The following is a 16,327-nucleotide window of genomic DNA, read 5'->3' as shown; positions in this document are numbered from 1 at the left end:
GGTTGAGATTGCATCGTCTGTGGACCTATTTGGGCGGTAAGCAAATTGGAGTGGGTCTAGGGTGTCAGGTAGGGTGGAGGTGATATGGTCCTTGACTAGTCTCTCAAAGCACTTCATGATGACGGATGTGAGTGCTACGGGCGGTAGTCGTTTAGCTCAGTTACCTTAGCTTTCTTGGGAACAGGAACAATGGTGGCCCTCTTGAAGCATGTGGGAACAGCAGACTGGTATAGGGATTGATTGAATATGTCCGTAAACACACCGGCCAGCTGGTCTGCGCATGCTCTGAGGGCGCGGCTGGGGATGCAGTCTGGGCCTGCAGCCTTGCGAGGGTTAACACGTTTAAATGTCTTACTCACCTCGGCTGCAGTGAAGGAGAGACCGCATGTTTTCATTGCAGGCCGTGTCATTGGCACTGTATTGTCCTCAAAGCGGGCAAAAAAGTTATTTAGTCTGCCTGGGAGCAAGACATCCTGGTCCGTGACTGGGCTGGATTTCTTCCTGATTTCTTTTATGCACACTTTGAGGCAAGCAACACTGAAGCATGTATGAGAGCCACAGCTGTTCCGGATGACTGTGTGATAACGTTCGCCGATGTGAGCAAGACCTCTAAAACAGGTCAACATTCACAAAGCCACGGGCCAGACGGATTACCAGGACGCGTACTCAAAGCATGCACGGACTAACTGGCAAGTGTCTTCACTGACATTTCAACCTCTTCCTGACTGAGTCTGTAATACCGACATGTTTCAAGCAGACCGCCATAGTCCCTGTGCCCAAGGAAGCAAAGGTAAACTGCCTAAATGACTACTGCCCTGTCGTACTCAAGTCGGTAGCCATGAAGTGCTTTGAAAAGCTTGCCATGGCTCACATCAACAGCATCATCCCGGATACCCTAAACCCACTCCAATTCGCATACCACCCCAACAGATCCACAGGTGACGCAATCTCAATTGCACTCCACACGGCTCTTTCCCACCTGGGGAAAAGGAACACACCTATATGAGAATGCTGTTGACTATAGCTCAGAGTTCAACACCATAGAACCCACAAAGCTAAGGACCCTGGTAGTAAACACCTCCCTCTGCAACTGGATCCTGGACTTCCTGACGGGCCGCCCCCAGGTGGTAAGGGTTGGCAACAACACGTCTGCCACGCTGATCCTCAACACTGGGTCCCCTCGGTGTGTGCTTGGTCCCCTACTGTACTCCATGTTCACCCACGACTGCGTGGCCAAACACGACTCCAACACCATCATTAAGTTTGCTGATGACCGACAACGATGAGACAACCTATAGGGAGGTCAGAGACCTGGCATTGTGGTGCCAGGACAACAACCTCTCCCTCCAATGTGAGCAAAACAAAAGGAGCTGATCGTGGACTAAAGGAAAAAGAGGGCCGAACAGGCTCCCATTAACATCGACGGGCCTGCAGGAGGAGAGTTAAGTTCCTTGGTGTCTACATCACCAACAAACTATCATGGTCCAAACACACCAAGACAGTCATGAAGAGGGCACGACAACATATTTTCCCCCTCAGAAGATGGAAAAGATTTGGCATTAGTCAGCAGATCCTCAAAAGGTTCTACAGCTGCACCATCGAGAGCATCCTGACCAGTTGCATCACCGCCTGGTATGGCAACTGCTCGGCATCTGACCTAAAAGCGCTACAGGACGGTAGTGCGTAAGTCCCAGTTCATCACTGGGGCCAAGCGTCCTGCCATTCAGGACCTATATACCTGGCAGTGTCAGAGGAAAGCCCCAAAAATTGTCAAGGACTCCAGTCACCCAAGTCATAGACTGTTCTCTCTGCAACCGCACGGCAAGCGGACATAAAACTGCTCAACCGCTTCTACCACCAAGCTTTAAAACTGTTGAAGAATTAATACATTGACACCCACCTTATTTTTACACTGCTGCCACTCGTGGTTTATCTATGCACAGTAACTTTACCCCTACCTACATGTACAAATTACCTTGACTAACCTGTTCCCCTGCACATTGACTCAGTACCCCCCCTGTATACAGCCTCATTGTTATTTTATTGTGTTACTTTTTTACTTAAGAAAATATTTACCAAATAAACTAAACTCTTCTTGAACTGCACTGTTGGTTAACCTGTTGGTACTAGGGGGCAGTATTTTCATTTTTTGGAAAAATAACGTTCCCAAATAAACAGGATATTTTGTCAGGACAAGATGCTAGAATATGCATATAATTGACAGCTTAGGATAGAAAACAGTGAAGTTTCCAAAACTGTAAAAATATTGTCTGTGAGTATAACTGAACTGATGTTAGTAGGCGAAAGCCTGAGAAAAATCCAATCCGGAAGTGACTCATCTTTTGAAAGCCCTGCGTTCCGATGCATCCCTATTGAGCTGTGAATGCCCTATCAACCAGATTAAGCTTTCTACGTATTCCCCAAGGTGTCTACAGCATTGTACAGTTTTACGCATTTATGTTGAAGAATACCCGTAGGCGGCTTCATTGCGCAAAACAAATGAACATTGGCTATCTACCTGGGAGTCTCGTAAGTGAAACCATCCGAAGTTCAAAGGTAAACGATTTAATTTGATTGCTTTTCTGATTTGTGACAAGATTGCCTGCTGCTAGCAAGGCATAATGCTATGCTAGGCTATCAATAAACTTACAAATGCTTGTCTAGCTTTGGCTGTAAAGCATATTTTGAAAATCTGAGATGACAGGGTGATTAATAAAAGGCTAAGCTGTGTTCCAATATATTTCACTTGTGATTTTCATGAATAGGAATATTGTCTCGGAAGATTTATATCCGTTGCATTATGCTAATTAGTGTCAGATGATGACAACGGTCCCGTTCACGGGATGGGGTGTCACTAGAGGTTAAGGGCTTGTAAGTAAGCATTTCACAATCATTTCTACACCGGTTGTATTCGGCACGTGACAAATAAAGTTTGATTTGATGACAATATTAAAAACCGGTTTGAAATAAAAATATTTCCCCAGCACCATCCCTCAGATGTATACCTAATGGGTTACTGTTAGGGTGAAAAACAAATCCCAGACTGAAGCTTTAAACGATCATACAATGGCTATCAGTGCAGATGGATTACTAGGGATGTCCAACTCTCCAAACCAGAAAGACAAAAAGTACGAAATGAACTATGGTGAGAAACACTCTTGATTAAAACACTTCTTAGCATTACATTAGCCTTACGTTGAGGATCTGTTCGATGTCCTGCTTCTCCAGGTAGGAGCGGGTCACCACCCTCCCGTCAAAGTCCACCTCAGCCTTGAAGCGCACTTTACTCAGCCCCAAGTCTGTGGCCTTCACGTCGTGGATCGCCCTTGTCACAGCAAAAAACAAAGAGTTAGAGGTTTAAATGTCCTTTATATATTAGAGACCACGGGTTTAAATGTCCTTTATATATTAGAGGTTACAGGTTTAAATGTCCTTTATATATTAGAGGTTACGGGTTTAAATGTCCTTTATATATTAGAGACCACAGGTTTAAATGAGCCATGTACCCAACCCAGCAGTATTTATTTTGTGCATGGTCACTGACCATATATTAAATAACATCAATACATTTCAAGAGCAGATCACTTACTCACTGACCATATATTAAATAACATCAATACATTTCAAGAGCAGATCACTTGCTCAAAAAAAGGGAACACTAAAATAACATCCTAGATCTGAATGAATGAAATATTCTTATTAAATACTTTTTTCTTTACATAGTTGAATGTGCTGACAAAAATCACGCAAATATTATCAATGGAAATCAAATTTAGCAACCCATGGAGGTCTGGATTTGGAGTCACACTCAAAATTAAAGTGGAAAACCACACTACAGGCTGATCCAACTTTGATGTAATGTCCTTAAAACAAGTCAAAATGAGGCTCAGTAGTGTTTGTGGCCTCCACGTGCCTGTATGACCTCCCTACAACGCCTGGGCATGCTCCTGATGAGGTGGCGGATGGTCTCCTGAGGGATCTCCTCCCAGACCTGGACATCCGCCAACTCCTGGACAGTCTGTGGTGCAATGTGGCATTGGTGGATGGAGCGAGACAATGTCCCAGATGTGCTCAATTGGATCCAGGTCTGGGGAATGGGCGGGCCAGTCCATAGCATCAATATCTTCCTCTTGCAGGAACTGCTGACACACTCCAGCCACATGAGGTCTAGCATTGTCTTGCATTAGGAGGAACCCAGGGCCAACCGCACCAGCATATGGTCTCACAAGGGGTCTGAAGATCTAATCTCGGTACCTAATGGCAGTCAGGCTACCTCTGGCGAGCACATGGAGGGCTGTGCGGCCCCCCCAAAGAAATGCAACCCCACACCATGACTGACCCACCGCCAAACCGGTCATGCTGGAGGATGTTGCAGGCAGCAGAACGTTCTCCACGCTGTCTCCAGACTGTCACATGTGCTCAGTGTGAACCTGCTTTCACAGGGTGCCAGTGGCGAATTTGCCAATCTTGGTGTTCTCTGGCAATTGAAAAACGTCCTGCACGGTGTTGGGCTGTAAGCAAAACCCCCACCTGTGGACGTCGGGCCCTCATACCACCCCCATGGAGTTTGTTTCTGACCGTTTGAGCAGACATGCACATTTGTGGCCTGCTGGAGGTAATTTTGCAGGGCTCTGGCAGTGCTCCTCCTGCTCCTCCTTGCACAAAGGCGGAGGTAGCGGTCCTGCTGCTGGGTTGTTGCCCTCCTACGGCCTCCTCCACATCTCCTGATGTACTGGCCTGTCTCCTGGTAGCGCCTCCATGCTCTGGACACTACGCTGACAGACACAGCAAACCTTTTTTCCACAGCTCGCATTGATGTGCCATCCTGGATGAGCTGCACTACCTGAGCCACTTGTGTGGGTTGTACACTCCGTCTCATGCTACCACTAGAGTGAAAGCACCGCCAGCATTCAAAAGTGACCAAAACATCAGCCAGGAAGCATAGGAACTGAGAAGTGGTCTGTGGTCCCCACCTGCAGAACCACTCCTTTATTGGGGGTGTCTTGCTTAATTGCCTATAATTTCCACCTGTTGTCTATTCCATTTACACAACAGCATGTGAAATTTATTGTCAATCAGTGTTGCTTCCTAAGTGGACAGTTTGATTTCACAGAAGTGTGATTGACCTGGAGTTACATTGTGTTGTTTAAGTGTTCCCTTTAAAAAGTATGTGGACACCCACTTGTCTAACATCTCATTCTAAAATAATGGGCATTAATATGGAATTGGTCCCCCTTTGCTGCAAAAACAGCCTCCACTCTTTTGGGAAGGCTTTCCACTAGACATTGGAACATTGCTGCAGGGACTTGCTTCCATTCAGCCACAAGAGCATTAGTGAGGTCGAGCACAGATGTTGGGCCTGGCTCGCAGTCAGCGTTTCAGTTCATCCCAAAGGTGTTTGATGGGGTTGAGGTCAGGGCTCTGTGCAGGCCAGTCAAGTTCTTTCACACCGATCTCAACAAACCATTTCTGTATGGACCTCTTTTTGTGCACTGGGGAATTGTCATGCTGAAACAGGAAAGGGCCGTCCCCAAACTGTTGCCAAAGTTGAAAGCACAGAATCGTCCAGAATGTCATGGTATAATGTAGCTAGGGTTGCAAAGGGTCGGAAACTTTACGGCAAATTTCCACGGGAAGTTAAGCCCGGGAATTTGGGGGATTTTGCATAAATTCAACAAAATAGTTTGCTTATAACAGTGAACCTCAGGGGTGCGTTACTTCAGTGGGTTGATTCACTGATGTGGTCATCCTGTCTGGTTTGGCGCCCCCCCTTGGGTTGTGCCATGGCGGAGATCTTTGTGGGCTATACTCAGCCTCGTCTCAGGATGGTAAGTTGGTGGTTGAAGATATCCCTCTAGTGGTGTGGGGTCTGTGCTTTTGGCAAGGTGGGTGGAGTTATAGCCTTCCTGTTTGGCCCTGTCCGGGGGTGTCCTCGGATGGGGCCAGTGTCTCCTGACCCCTCCTGTCTCAGCCTCCAGTATTTATGCTGCAGTAGTTTATGTGTCGGGGGGCTAGGGTCAGTTTGTTATATCTGGAGTACTTCTCCTGTCCTATTCGGTGTCCTGTGTGAATTTAAGTGTGCTTTCTCTAATTCTCTCCTTCTCGCTCTCTCAGAGTACCTGAGCCCTAGGACCATGCCCCAGGACTACCTGACATGATGACTCCTTGCTGTCCCCAGTCCACCTATAGCCGTGCTGCTGCTCCAGTTTCAACTGTTCTGCCTTATTATTATTCGACCATGCTGGTCATTTATGAACATTTGAACATCTTGGCCGTGTTCTGTTATAATCTCCACCCGGCACAGCCAGAAAAGGACTGGCCACCCCACATAGCCTGGTTCCGTGCTTCTACACCTGCATTGCTTGCTGTTTGGGGTTTTAGGCTGGGTTTCTGTACAGCACTTTGAGATATCAGCTGATGTATGAAGGGCTATATAAATAAATTTGATTTGATTTTGTGGGATACACAAGGCAATTCTAGGTCTTGTGGAATGTTTTGGTTAAACTATCTCCAATTCAATGGAATTGCAAACCTCTGCATGCACAGTGCATTCTTCCATCACATGAACAGCTGATTCTCAAGAACCTGCACACACACTAATGAGATGCTATTGAGCCCACACTACTACACTGTCTGAGCCAAGTAATACATGCTTTCTGGTAAGTTTTGACTACAATACTGGGTGGGGTGAAAATAAGTGTGTGACATACATGCTGTTAACGAGTAAATAGTAGCCTACAGCCTACATCTGATGTGTGGAGACATTTCACTGCAGCTAATGTAGAAGGAAAAGCTGTGTACATTTGAAAATACTGTGCCAAATCATGTGAAGAGTGCGACAGATGCAGAAACATCTGGCCAAGTGCATAAAATTCCCTCAGCGCTCACAACAAGCAATCTCTGACAAAAGTCCCTCTACTTCTATTCGAGGTGAATATGATGAATCAAACACCTTATCAATAGCAACAGCTCATGGCCCTCCTGGAATCAGAAGTCTTTTTGTCTCAATGGAGGAATGTAGTCCGAGAAATGTCTTGCTTGAGCTGTGTATGCAACTGGTTCACCTCCGATGCTCACAGGCAATGTGTATTGGAAGAGATTTATGCATGTTCTTCACCCAGCATACACCCTCCAACGAGACATGATTGATTTACTCATTTGCTGGATGCAGAGTTCAACTGAAGGTCAAGCAAGTCATAGAGAAAGCAGACTATTGCAATCATCTCTGACGGGTGGTCGACTATCCGTGGGCAAGGAATAATTAACTACATCATCTCCACCCCATAACCAGTATTCTACAAGGGCACGGACACAAGGGACAACAGACACACCGGTCTCTACATTGCAGATGAGCTGAAGGCAGTCGTCAATGACCTTGGCCCACAGAAGGTATTTGCACTGGTGACAGACAATGCTGCGAACATGAAGGCTGCTTGGTCTAAAGTGGAGGAGTCCTACCCTCACATCACACCCATTAGCTGTGCTGCTCATGCATTGAATCTGCTCCTCAAGGGCATCATGGCACTGAAAACAATGGATCCACTCTACAAGAGCCAAGGAAATGGTTAGGTATGTGAAGGGTCATCAAGCTATAGCTGCAATCTACCTCCTCAAGCAAAGTGAGAAGAATAATAGCACCACATTGAAGCCGCCCATTAACACCTGTTGGGGTGGTGTTGTCATCATGTTTGACAGTCTCCTGGAGGGGAAGGAGTCTCTCCAAGAAATGGCCATATCACAGTCTGCCGATATGGACAGCCCCATCAAGAGGATCCTCCTGGATGATGTATTTTGGGAGAGAGTGGTAAGCAGCTTGAAACCTATAGCAGTAGCCATCGCACGGATAGAGGGAGACAATGCCATCCTGTCTGATGTTTAGACTGCTTACAGATGTAAGAGAAGAAATCCGTACTGCCCTGCCCACTTCACTGTTGCTCCAAGCAGAGGAAACTGCAGTTCTGAAATACATCAGGCAGAAGTCTTCACGCTTTTTGAAGCCCATACCTGCCGCAGCGTACATCTTGGACCCCAAGTACGCTGGCAAGAGCATTCTGTCTGGTGCAGAGATCAACAAGGCCTAATTTCATCACTACAGTGTCTCACCACCTTGGTCTAGATGAGGGCAAGGTTCTTGGCAGTCTGGCGAAGTACACTTCCAACCACCACCATTCCACCACCATTATTCCTCCACCAAACTTTACAGTTGGCACTATGCATTGGGGTAGGTAGCGTTTTTTCCTGGCATCCGCCAAACCAAGACTTGTCCGTCAGACTGCCAGATGGTGAACACATCAGAAAACGCATGTCTAATTGAGGCAAGCTTTACACCACTCAAGCCGACGCGTGACAACAAAGTCAAGGTATTGGAGTGGCCATCACAAAGCCCTGACCTCAATCCTATAGAAAATGTGTGGGCAGATCTGAAAAAGCGTGTGCGAGTAAGGAGGCCTACAAACCTGACTCAGTTACACGAGCTCTGTCAGGAGGAATGAGCCAAAATTCACCCAACTTATTGTGGGAAGCTTGTGGAAGGCTACACAAAACATTTGACCCAAGTTAAAAACAATTTAAAGGCAATGCTACCAAATACTAATTAAGCGTATGTAAACTTCTGACCCACTGGGAATGTGATGAAATAAATAAAAACTGAAATAAAATCACTACTATTATTCTGACATTTCACATTCTTAAAATAAAGTGTTGATCCTAACGGACGTCAGGAATTGTGAAAACTGAGTTTAAATGTATTTGGCTAAGGTGTATGTAATCTTGTGACTTCAACTGTAGGTTGTATGGGTATTATGACTCAGTGCTGAGCACTGATTGTGTGGCAGGACAGACCAGGGTCATTAGGAGGCATGCAACAGAAAAAAAATTCAATTGCGTTGCATCTGAAAATGAAAAGGAGTGTTTATTGGACGAAGTCAAGGTAGTCCAACCCTGTTTCAGTCTGTTTTTCTTCAGTTTTGTGCCTAATGAACACAACCCTGGTACAGGGATAGAGAGGCCTGGGGCTGGTGCGCCACTGACCTAACAGCGATGTTGGGCCAGTAACAGGAAGGTTGCTGGATTGAATCCCTGAGCTGACAAGATAATCTGTCATTCTGCCCTTGTGCAGGAAGACAGATGTCGATTAAGGCAGCCCCCCGCACCTCTCTGACTCAGTGGTTGGGTTAAATGTGGAAGACATTTCAGTTGGACAACTGACTCGGTATCCCCCTTTCCCTTATGAAAACGACCCTGGGACACATGGCAGCCACTGACTAACCGGACAGCGGGATCATTCTCCAGGAACTCTGAGTTTCTGGACGTGTTCGGCCTGGATGGAGCGTCCCAGCAGGGCCTCCGTGTTTGTGTAGATGAGGAAGGCTGACACGACACCCAGGAGCGTTCCCACAGCCAGAGAGCCTAGGCTGTCATACAGCGGGTTACCTGGCACAGGGCACCATGGAAAGAGAGTTAGTCTAGGTCTCAAATGGTACCCTATTCACAATATATGCAGACTAAATAAGGAGTTGCGGATTGACTATGGACAGTCAGGTCATCTGCATTTGTAGGCTACATAGGATGTTAGTACTGTGTATATATTTCAGAATACACAGCACTGGTTCACACTGTTGTTACAACATTGGTAATATTAAGTATTTGACTGGTCAGAGAATTCAGACAGCTGGGTTACCGTTTGGGTAACTCGAGAACTCAAGTTGTGTAATGTTGTCCCACTGGAGGGGCCCGCGGTTGTGTGAGCACCTGGGAGTACAGCGTCGACATGTGAGGAAATGAGTAGCGTCTCTGTTTAGGTGTGTGTACCGGTGAGTGAGATGAGGCACGTGTGTACCTGCACGTTTGTATGTGTACCTATGTGTGTGCGTACCTGTGCGCGTGCCTGTGCCTGTGCATGCGCCAGTGCGTGCCCCAGTGCGTGCGTACCTGTGCGTGCGTGCGCCAGTGCTTGTGCGTGCGTACCTGAGCGTGCGTGCGCCAGTGCTTGTGCGTGCGTACCTGAGCGTGCGTGCGCCAGTGCTTGTGCGTGCGTACGTGCGCCAGTGCTTGTGCGTGCGTGCGCCAGTGCTTGTGCGTGCGTGCGCCAGTGCTTGTGCGTGCGCGCGTGCGCCAGTGCTTGTGCGTGCGCCAGTGCGCCGCCAGTGCTTGTGCGCCAGTGCGTGCGCCAGTGCTTGTGCGTGCGCCAGTGCTTGTGCGTGCGCCAGTGCTTGTGCGTGCGCCAGTGCTTGTGCCAGTGCTTGTGCGTGCGCCAGTGCTTGTGCGTGCGCCAGTGCTTGTGCGTGCGCCAGTGCGTGCGTGCGCCAGTGCTTGTGCGTGCGTACCTGTGCGTGAGTGTGCCAGTGCTTGTGCGTGTGCCAGTGCTTGTGCGTGTGCCAGTGCTTGTGCGTGCGTACCTGTGCGTGAGTTTGCCAGTTCTTGTGCGTACCTGTGCGTGCGTGTGCCAGTGCTTGTGCGTGCGCCAGTGCTTGTGCCAGTGCGTGCGTACCTGTACGTGCGTGCGCCAGTGCGTGCGTACCTGTGCGTGCACCAGTGCGTGCGCCAGTGCTTGTGCGCCAGTGCTTATGCATGCGCGTGCGCTTGCGTACCTGCGTGTGCACCCGTGATACCTGTGGGTGTGTGCGTACCCGCGTGTGCATACTAGTGGTCGACCGATTAATCGGAATGGCCGATTTCAAGTTTTCATAACAAAATAGGTCAATCGGTATTTTTGGACACTGGTCGTTTTTTTCTTCCTTTACACCTTTATTTAATCTTTATTTAACTAGGCAAGTCAGTTAATAACACATTCTTATTTTCAATGACGGCCTAGGAACGGTGGGTTAACTGCCTTGTTCAGGGCAGAACGACAGATTTGTACCTTGTCAGCTCAGGGATTCGATCTTGCAACCTTTCGGTTACTAGTCCAACGCTCTAAACACCTGCCTTACATTGCACTCCACGAGGAGCCTGCGTGGCAGGCTGACTACCTGTTACGTGAGGGCAGCAAGAAGCCAAGGTAAGTTGCTAGCTAGCATTAAACTCATCTTAACATAATCACTAGTTAACTACACATGGTTGATATTACTAGTTCATCTAGCATGTCCTGCGTTGCATATAATCGATGCGGTGCCTATTAATATCTCATTGAATCACAGCCTACTTCAACAGACGGGTGATGATTTAACAAGCGCATTTGTGAAAAAAAAGCACATGAATTTCTTATAACTAGGGAAATTGTCACTTCTCTTGCATTCCGTGCAACAGAGTCAGGGTATATGCAGCAGTTTGGGCCGCCTGGCTCATTGCGAACTGTGTGAAGTCCATTTATTCCTAACAAAGGAGGTAATTAATTTGCCAGAATTTTACATAATTATGACACAACATTGAAGGTTGTACAATGTAACAGCAATATTTAGACTTAGGGATGCCATCTGTTAGATAAGATACGGAATGGTTTGTTTTGTTTTCGAAATGATAGTTACCGGATTCGACCATTTTAATGACCAAAGGCTCGTATTTCTGTGTGTTATTATGTTATAACTAAGTCTATGATTTGATAGAGCAGTCTGACTGAGCAGTGGTAGGCAGCAGCAGGCTCATAAGCATTCATTCAAACAGCACTTTCCTGTATTTGCCAGCAGCTCTTCGCAATGCTTCAAGTTTATGACTTTAAGCCTATTAACTCCTGAGATGAGGCTGGTGTAACCGAAGTGAACTGGCTAGCTAGTTAGCGCGCGCTAATAGCGGTTCAAACGTCACTCGCCCTGAGACTTGGAGTAGTTGTTTCCCTTGCTCTGCATGGGTAACGCTGCTTCAAGGGTGGCTGTTGTCGTAGTGTTCCTGGTTCGAGCCCAGGGAGGAGCGAGGAGAGGGACGGAAGCTATACTGTTACACTGGCAATACTAAAGTGCCTTTAAGAACATCCAATAGTCAAAGGTTAATGAAATACAAATGGTATAGAGTGAAATAGTCCTATAATAACTATAACCTAAAACTGCTTATCTGGGAAAATTGAAGACTCATGTTAAAAGGAACCACCAGCTTTCATATGTTCTCATGTTCTGAGCAAGGAACTTAAACGTTAGCTTTCTTACATGGCACACATTGCACTTACTTTCCTCTTCAATAAAAAATAAATAAAATACCTGACTTCTAATGCGTACCCGCGTACCTGTGAGCGAGGTGAGCCCCATGCAGCTGGAGGCCATGATCACTCCCAGCACAGCAGCAGAGTCCTCCAGCAGCACCACGTTAGTGCTGGGGTCTCGGCTCTGCATTACTGCACATCAAAACATACTGCTTCACTGATCACAATAACTACTGATTTACATACATATTGTAAGGGATGGCATGCAGATAACTTTCTTACAAAAGCATTGACGTAGCAACATGCACTGGAATACATGCTAACAACTACCTTATAAAATTATTTGGAATTAAGATGGGAGTATGTTAAAACTTACCCAGCGCCAAGGCATCCTAAGTAGTTTTTGATGCATACCGGGACGTCAAATAAAATAAAAAAGTTTACAAAATAAATATGCATGGTACAAACCATATTCGTAGAAGGACACTCCTTGCTGGCCAGCACTCTTTTTAATTTCATTAATGGCCACTAGCAGTGTTGCTGAGAGTGAGGGAGAAGAAGCAAAAAGAAACATTGACTTCATGGGTTCCATAGAACAGTCAGTGTCCCTTCCTATTGAACACGTGTACTGCATTATAACCATTTTAACTACAAGTACATAGCATGGCCTATCAAGAGTCTCAGAATAGGAGTGCCAATCTAAGATCAGTCCCCCCCCTCTCCAGGTCATGTTATTCATATTGACCTATAAGGCAAAACTGATACCAAATCAGAACTCGTACTCTGAGACACTTGATAAATACAGTCCCAGAGGGTGATAGATCGTAACTTCAGACCATAAGATACCTCCTTCTGAGACCAGAGATCCTGCCAAGATGCAGTAAGCCTGCAAGAGACAAAAACACAATCCAACAAATCAAGAGGGACATCGTTCCTAAAGCACAGTTCTATCAACCACTTTAGCAAAAACACAAGAGGTAACAGTTAATTAAATCAAAGATTATGCGAATGTTTGAAACTGACAACATTGCAGTCGGACTGTGCAGAGTCATTGTACAAATCTTGCATCCCAAATAGCTACTTATTTACAGTATGTGATTAAGATGAGCTATTCCGCACGTGGTCATGCCCAAACTGATCCCCCTCAGCAGCAGTAACAATGTGGCCACTCACCCAAAGCAGAGACTCGATTGGCTGTGGGTGCAGCAGTCCCATGATGCCGTGGTACCAAGAGAGACCCGCTCCCATCATGAAAATGCCCACGCCACTGATGAGCGAGGCGATGTAGCGCATGTTGGAGAAGCCGTATCTTAAAAGTCAGAGGAGAAAACATGTTTTATACCAGCACTCACACCCCCTCCAGAAGACAGACACACACACAGGTATAATTTAATGGTGATGTGGTGCTTACGGGTGGACAGCGTCAGGGTTCCGGACAGACTGGCTTATGCCGATTGCAAGAAGAGCCTGCAGGAGAGGGGGATGAGCAGTAATCAAACCGGCTGCCTTCAAAATATACAGTGTATGACACATTGTTTACAATGACTATCATACAGTACATTCCAGCTCTGGCTTTTAAGACACTCAACATTTAAACACTTTAGCATTGCAATCAGGGATGGGACCAACTCTATTAATCAGGGAATTCTAACTCATTGCTAATTGCAATATCAGGGTATGTGATAAGTGACTTGGATAGAGGGCACGTCTCAATAATCTATTTCCTCCTGAAGTGTGCACTCATTCACTACTCCCCACAAATCTCAAAGCATGGGATTGATTGAGGCATGGGTTCATGCGAGTTTACACAATATTTTTGATACCAGTCATTACCTTTCGAATCAGCGAAGGCGAGTGAACAAGGGCACACTTTGGGAGGAAGGAGAGATAATTGGGACATAGCCACTGCATCTGACCTGGTTGCAGGTGTCAGCCAGGGAATGAATGGCCTCTGAGAACATGCTGGCTGATCCAGTGTACACCCAAGCAAGGAGCTTGAAGAAGAAATTCAGTCCATTACTGAGGGCAGAGAGAGCAACAGACTCAACCTTAAAACCTATTCGCTTCAATCAGAGAGGACAATAAAAGTAGTTTCACATAGGGAGAGTTAAGTTCACGCTCTCTGATATACAATTCAATGGCCGGTGTTAAAATATAGAATGTTTCGGTTTACTTCCTTTTCTTTGCATGATTGAGCATAACATTCAACTCAATGTATCTACTGATATCAATGACTTGGACTGAGGATGTATCCAGACAGAGTTAAGACCCATACTGTGTCTCTTGTAAATTAACTATACTCTAACATCTATACTTCCTGGATGACACGGGGGTTAATGAACAGATAAAGTAGAGTGACCATGTCATGCCTGCTAACTCAATAGCTCTAATCCAATAGACCAACAGTGTCTTGTGTGAGAACCTACCCCTGGCCCTGATCAACTTGTACTTTAAATCACATTTGAATTCCTGGCTGAAGAAATTGTAATTCAACTACAGTAAAACAATAATAACCCGTTTTTTTTTTTTTTTTGGGGGGGGGGGGGCAGGGTTCGTGAAGGACAACTTAACAGTAGGGTATAACAAAAGTAATGAGACACTTCTGTGAGGGGGAACACAGGACAGGGAAAAGGAGACTTACATGCATATGGCCACCAACACAACCTTCCCCGGCCCTTGTGAAAATGTTGCCCTCTTGCTGCCTGATCGGGGCTACATGACATACGAGAGAGAAAAGATCAAGCCTACATTATCTGAATTATGATTTGAGAAAACAATGGATTCAATTCCATTCTAAATTAATTCAGAAATCAAGTCTTTCTGAGGATTCTCAATTCATGTCTTAATCCAGAATAGAGTCCTACAGAATATATACTTCCAGAAACCTTTACAAAAAATAAAAAAAGTAAAGTAATGCAAAAACACTGCCCATCATATACAGTGCCTTCGGAAAGTATTCAGAGCCCTTGACTTTTTCCACCTTGTTACATTACAGCCCTATTCTAAAATTGATCAAATATCACCCCCCCCTCAAATCAACACACAGTACCCCATAATGCCAAAGCGGACAGGTTTTTAGAAATGTATGCAAATGTATTAAAAATAAAAAATAGAAAAATACCTGAGGCACTTTGTCAATGATCGTTGGTGAGAATGAAACACTGTCATGTAAAATACAGCTATTTGTCTTTACATTTGAGTCATTCAGCAGCTGCTCTTATCCAGAGTACATACATTTTTCAGATTTTTTTATACTGATCCACAATGGGCATCTAACCCACAACCCTTGCATTGCAAGTGCCATGCTCTACCAAATGAGCCACATGAGACCAGTGATGCAGGGCTGTGTGGGTTAAATAACTCTGCACTGGGTCAAAGGCCACGTGAGGGACATTTTGACAGCTCTGGCTTTTGGTAGCAGCTAGCAGGACAAGTAACCACTGTACTGTATCCATTTCTCGATCCATCACACTCAGTCTGGTCAGGAGATCCTGGCTCCCCATCAATTTTGTTGTGGCTAAATATATAGCATGGCTAATATGATAGTAAGATAGAAACGCAACTATCCTCAAGATATCCTGGTAGATCTCCATAAATGACCACCATAGAAATTCTGGTGAAAATGTATAACATGGATATATTTGCACTTTAAATATTAGCTAAGCTTGAAGGCTTTCAACAGGGAACCACATCACATTGCTTCAGGTCACATAGGCCCTGAACTCACCTTCGTGTTTCCCCAGAAATCTTTGTACTCCTTTAGCAACTGCTGATTCTGGAAAATATCTGAAAGACAGTGAAAAGGAGTGAGGAGAAAATTAAAATGGGCATTTCTTATTGGACTAGCCAAGATAATCCGTTCTCTTCCATTTGTTACCTAACAAATAGGACCCCCGGGCTACATGTCAATATGTAAAACCACTTCAACACACAGCCTAGGCTGGGTTACAAAAAGAAAAACGCACATACTAAACAGAGCTAGTATAGACGTTCTTCCGGTTCATCAAAGAATGCACAATGAGGGTGGAGGATACCTACTCTCTTCATACTCCCTCTCCTCCACTTTCCTGAGTTTCCGCTCTCTGTCAAGGGCTTCAGGACTTCCCCACACATCTAGAGCTCTGGAAGTCAGATTGAAATAACATGTTTGTATCATATACAAGATGGTCTACCTATTAGCATCACATTGGCTTAAGGTTGCTAATGTGCCATCAACTGTAAGGTGCAGGATTCCAACAATTGAGGTTCATGTTGGTG

The 16,327-nt window shown here is 45.7% G+C and overlaps 1 pseudogene; it reads right to left on the bottom strand.

Annotated features, from left to right (window-relative positions):
* Nucleotides 1–16,327, bottom strand: part of LOC112259160 — a 37,531-nt pseudogene that overhangs the window by 15,576 nt on the left and 5,628 nt on the right.

This window comes from Oncorhynchus tshawytscha, linkage group LG09 (assembly GCF_018296145.1).
Source record: "Oncorhynchus tshawytscha isolate Ot180627B linkage group LG09, Otsh_v2.0, whole genome shotgun sequence".
Lineage (NCBI taxonomy): Eukaryota > Metazoa > Chordata > Actinopteri > Salmoniformes > Salmonidae > Oncorhynchus > Oncorhynchus tshawytscha.
This window is presented reverse-complemented; position numbering and strand designations above follow the sequence as displayed.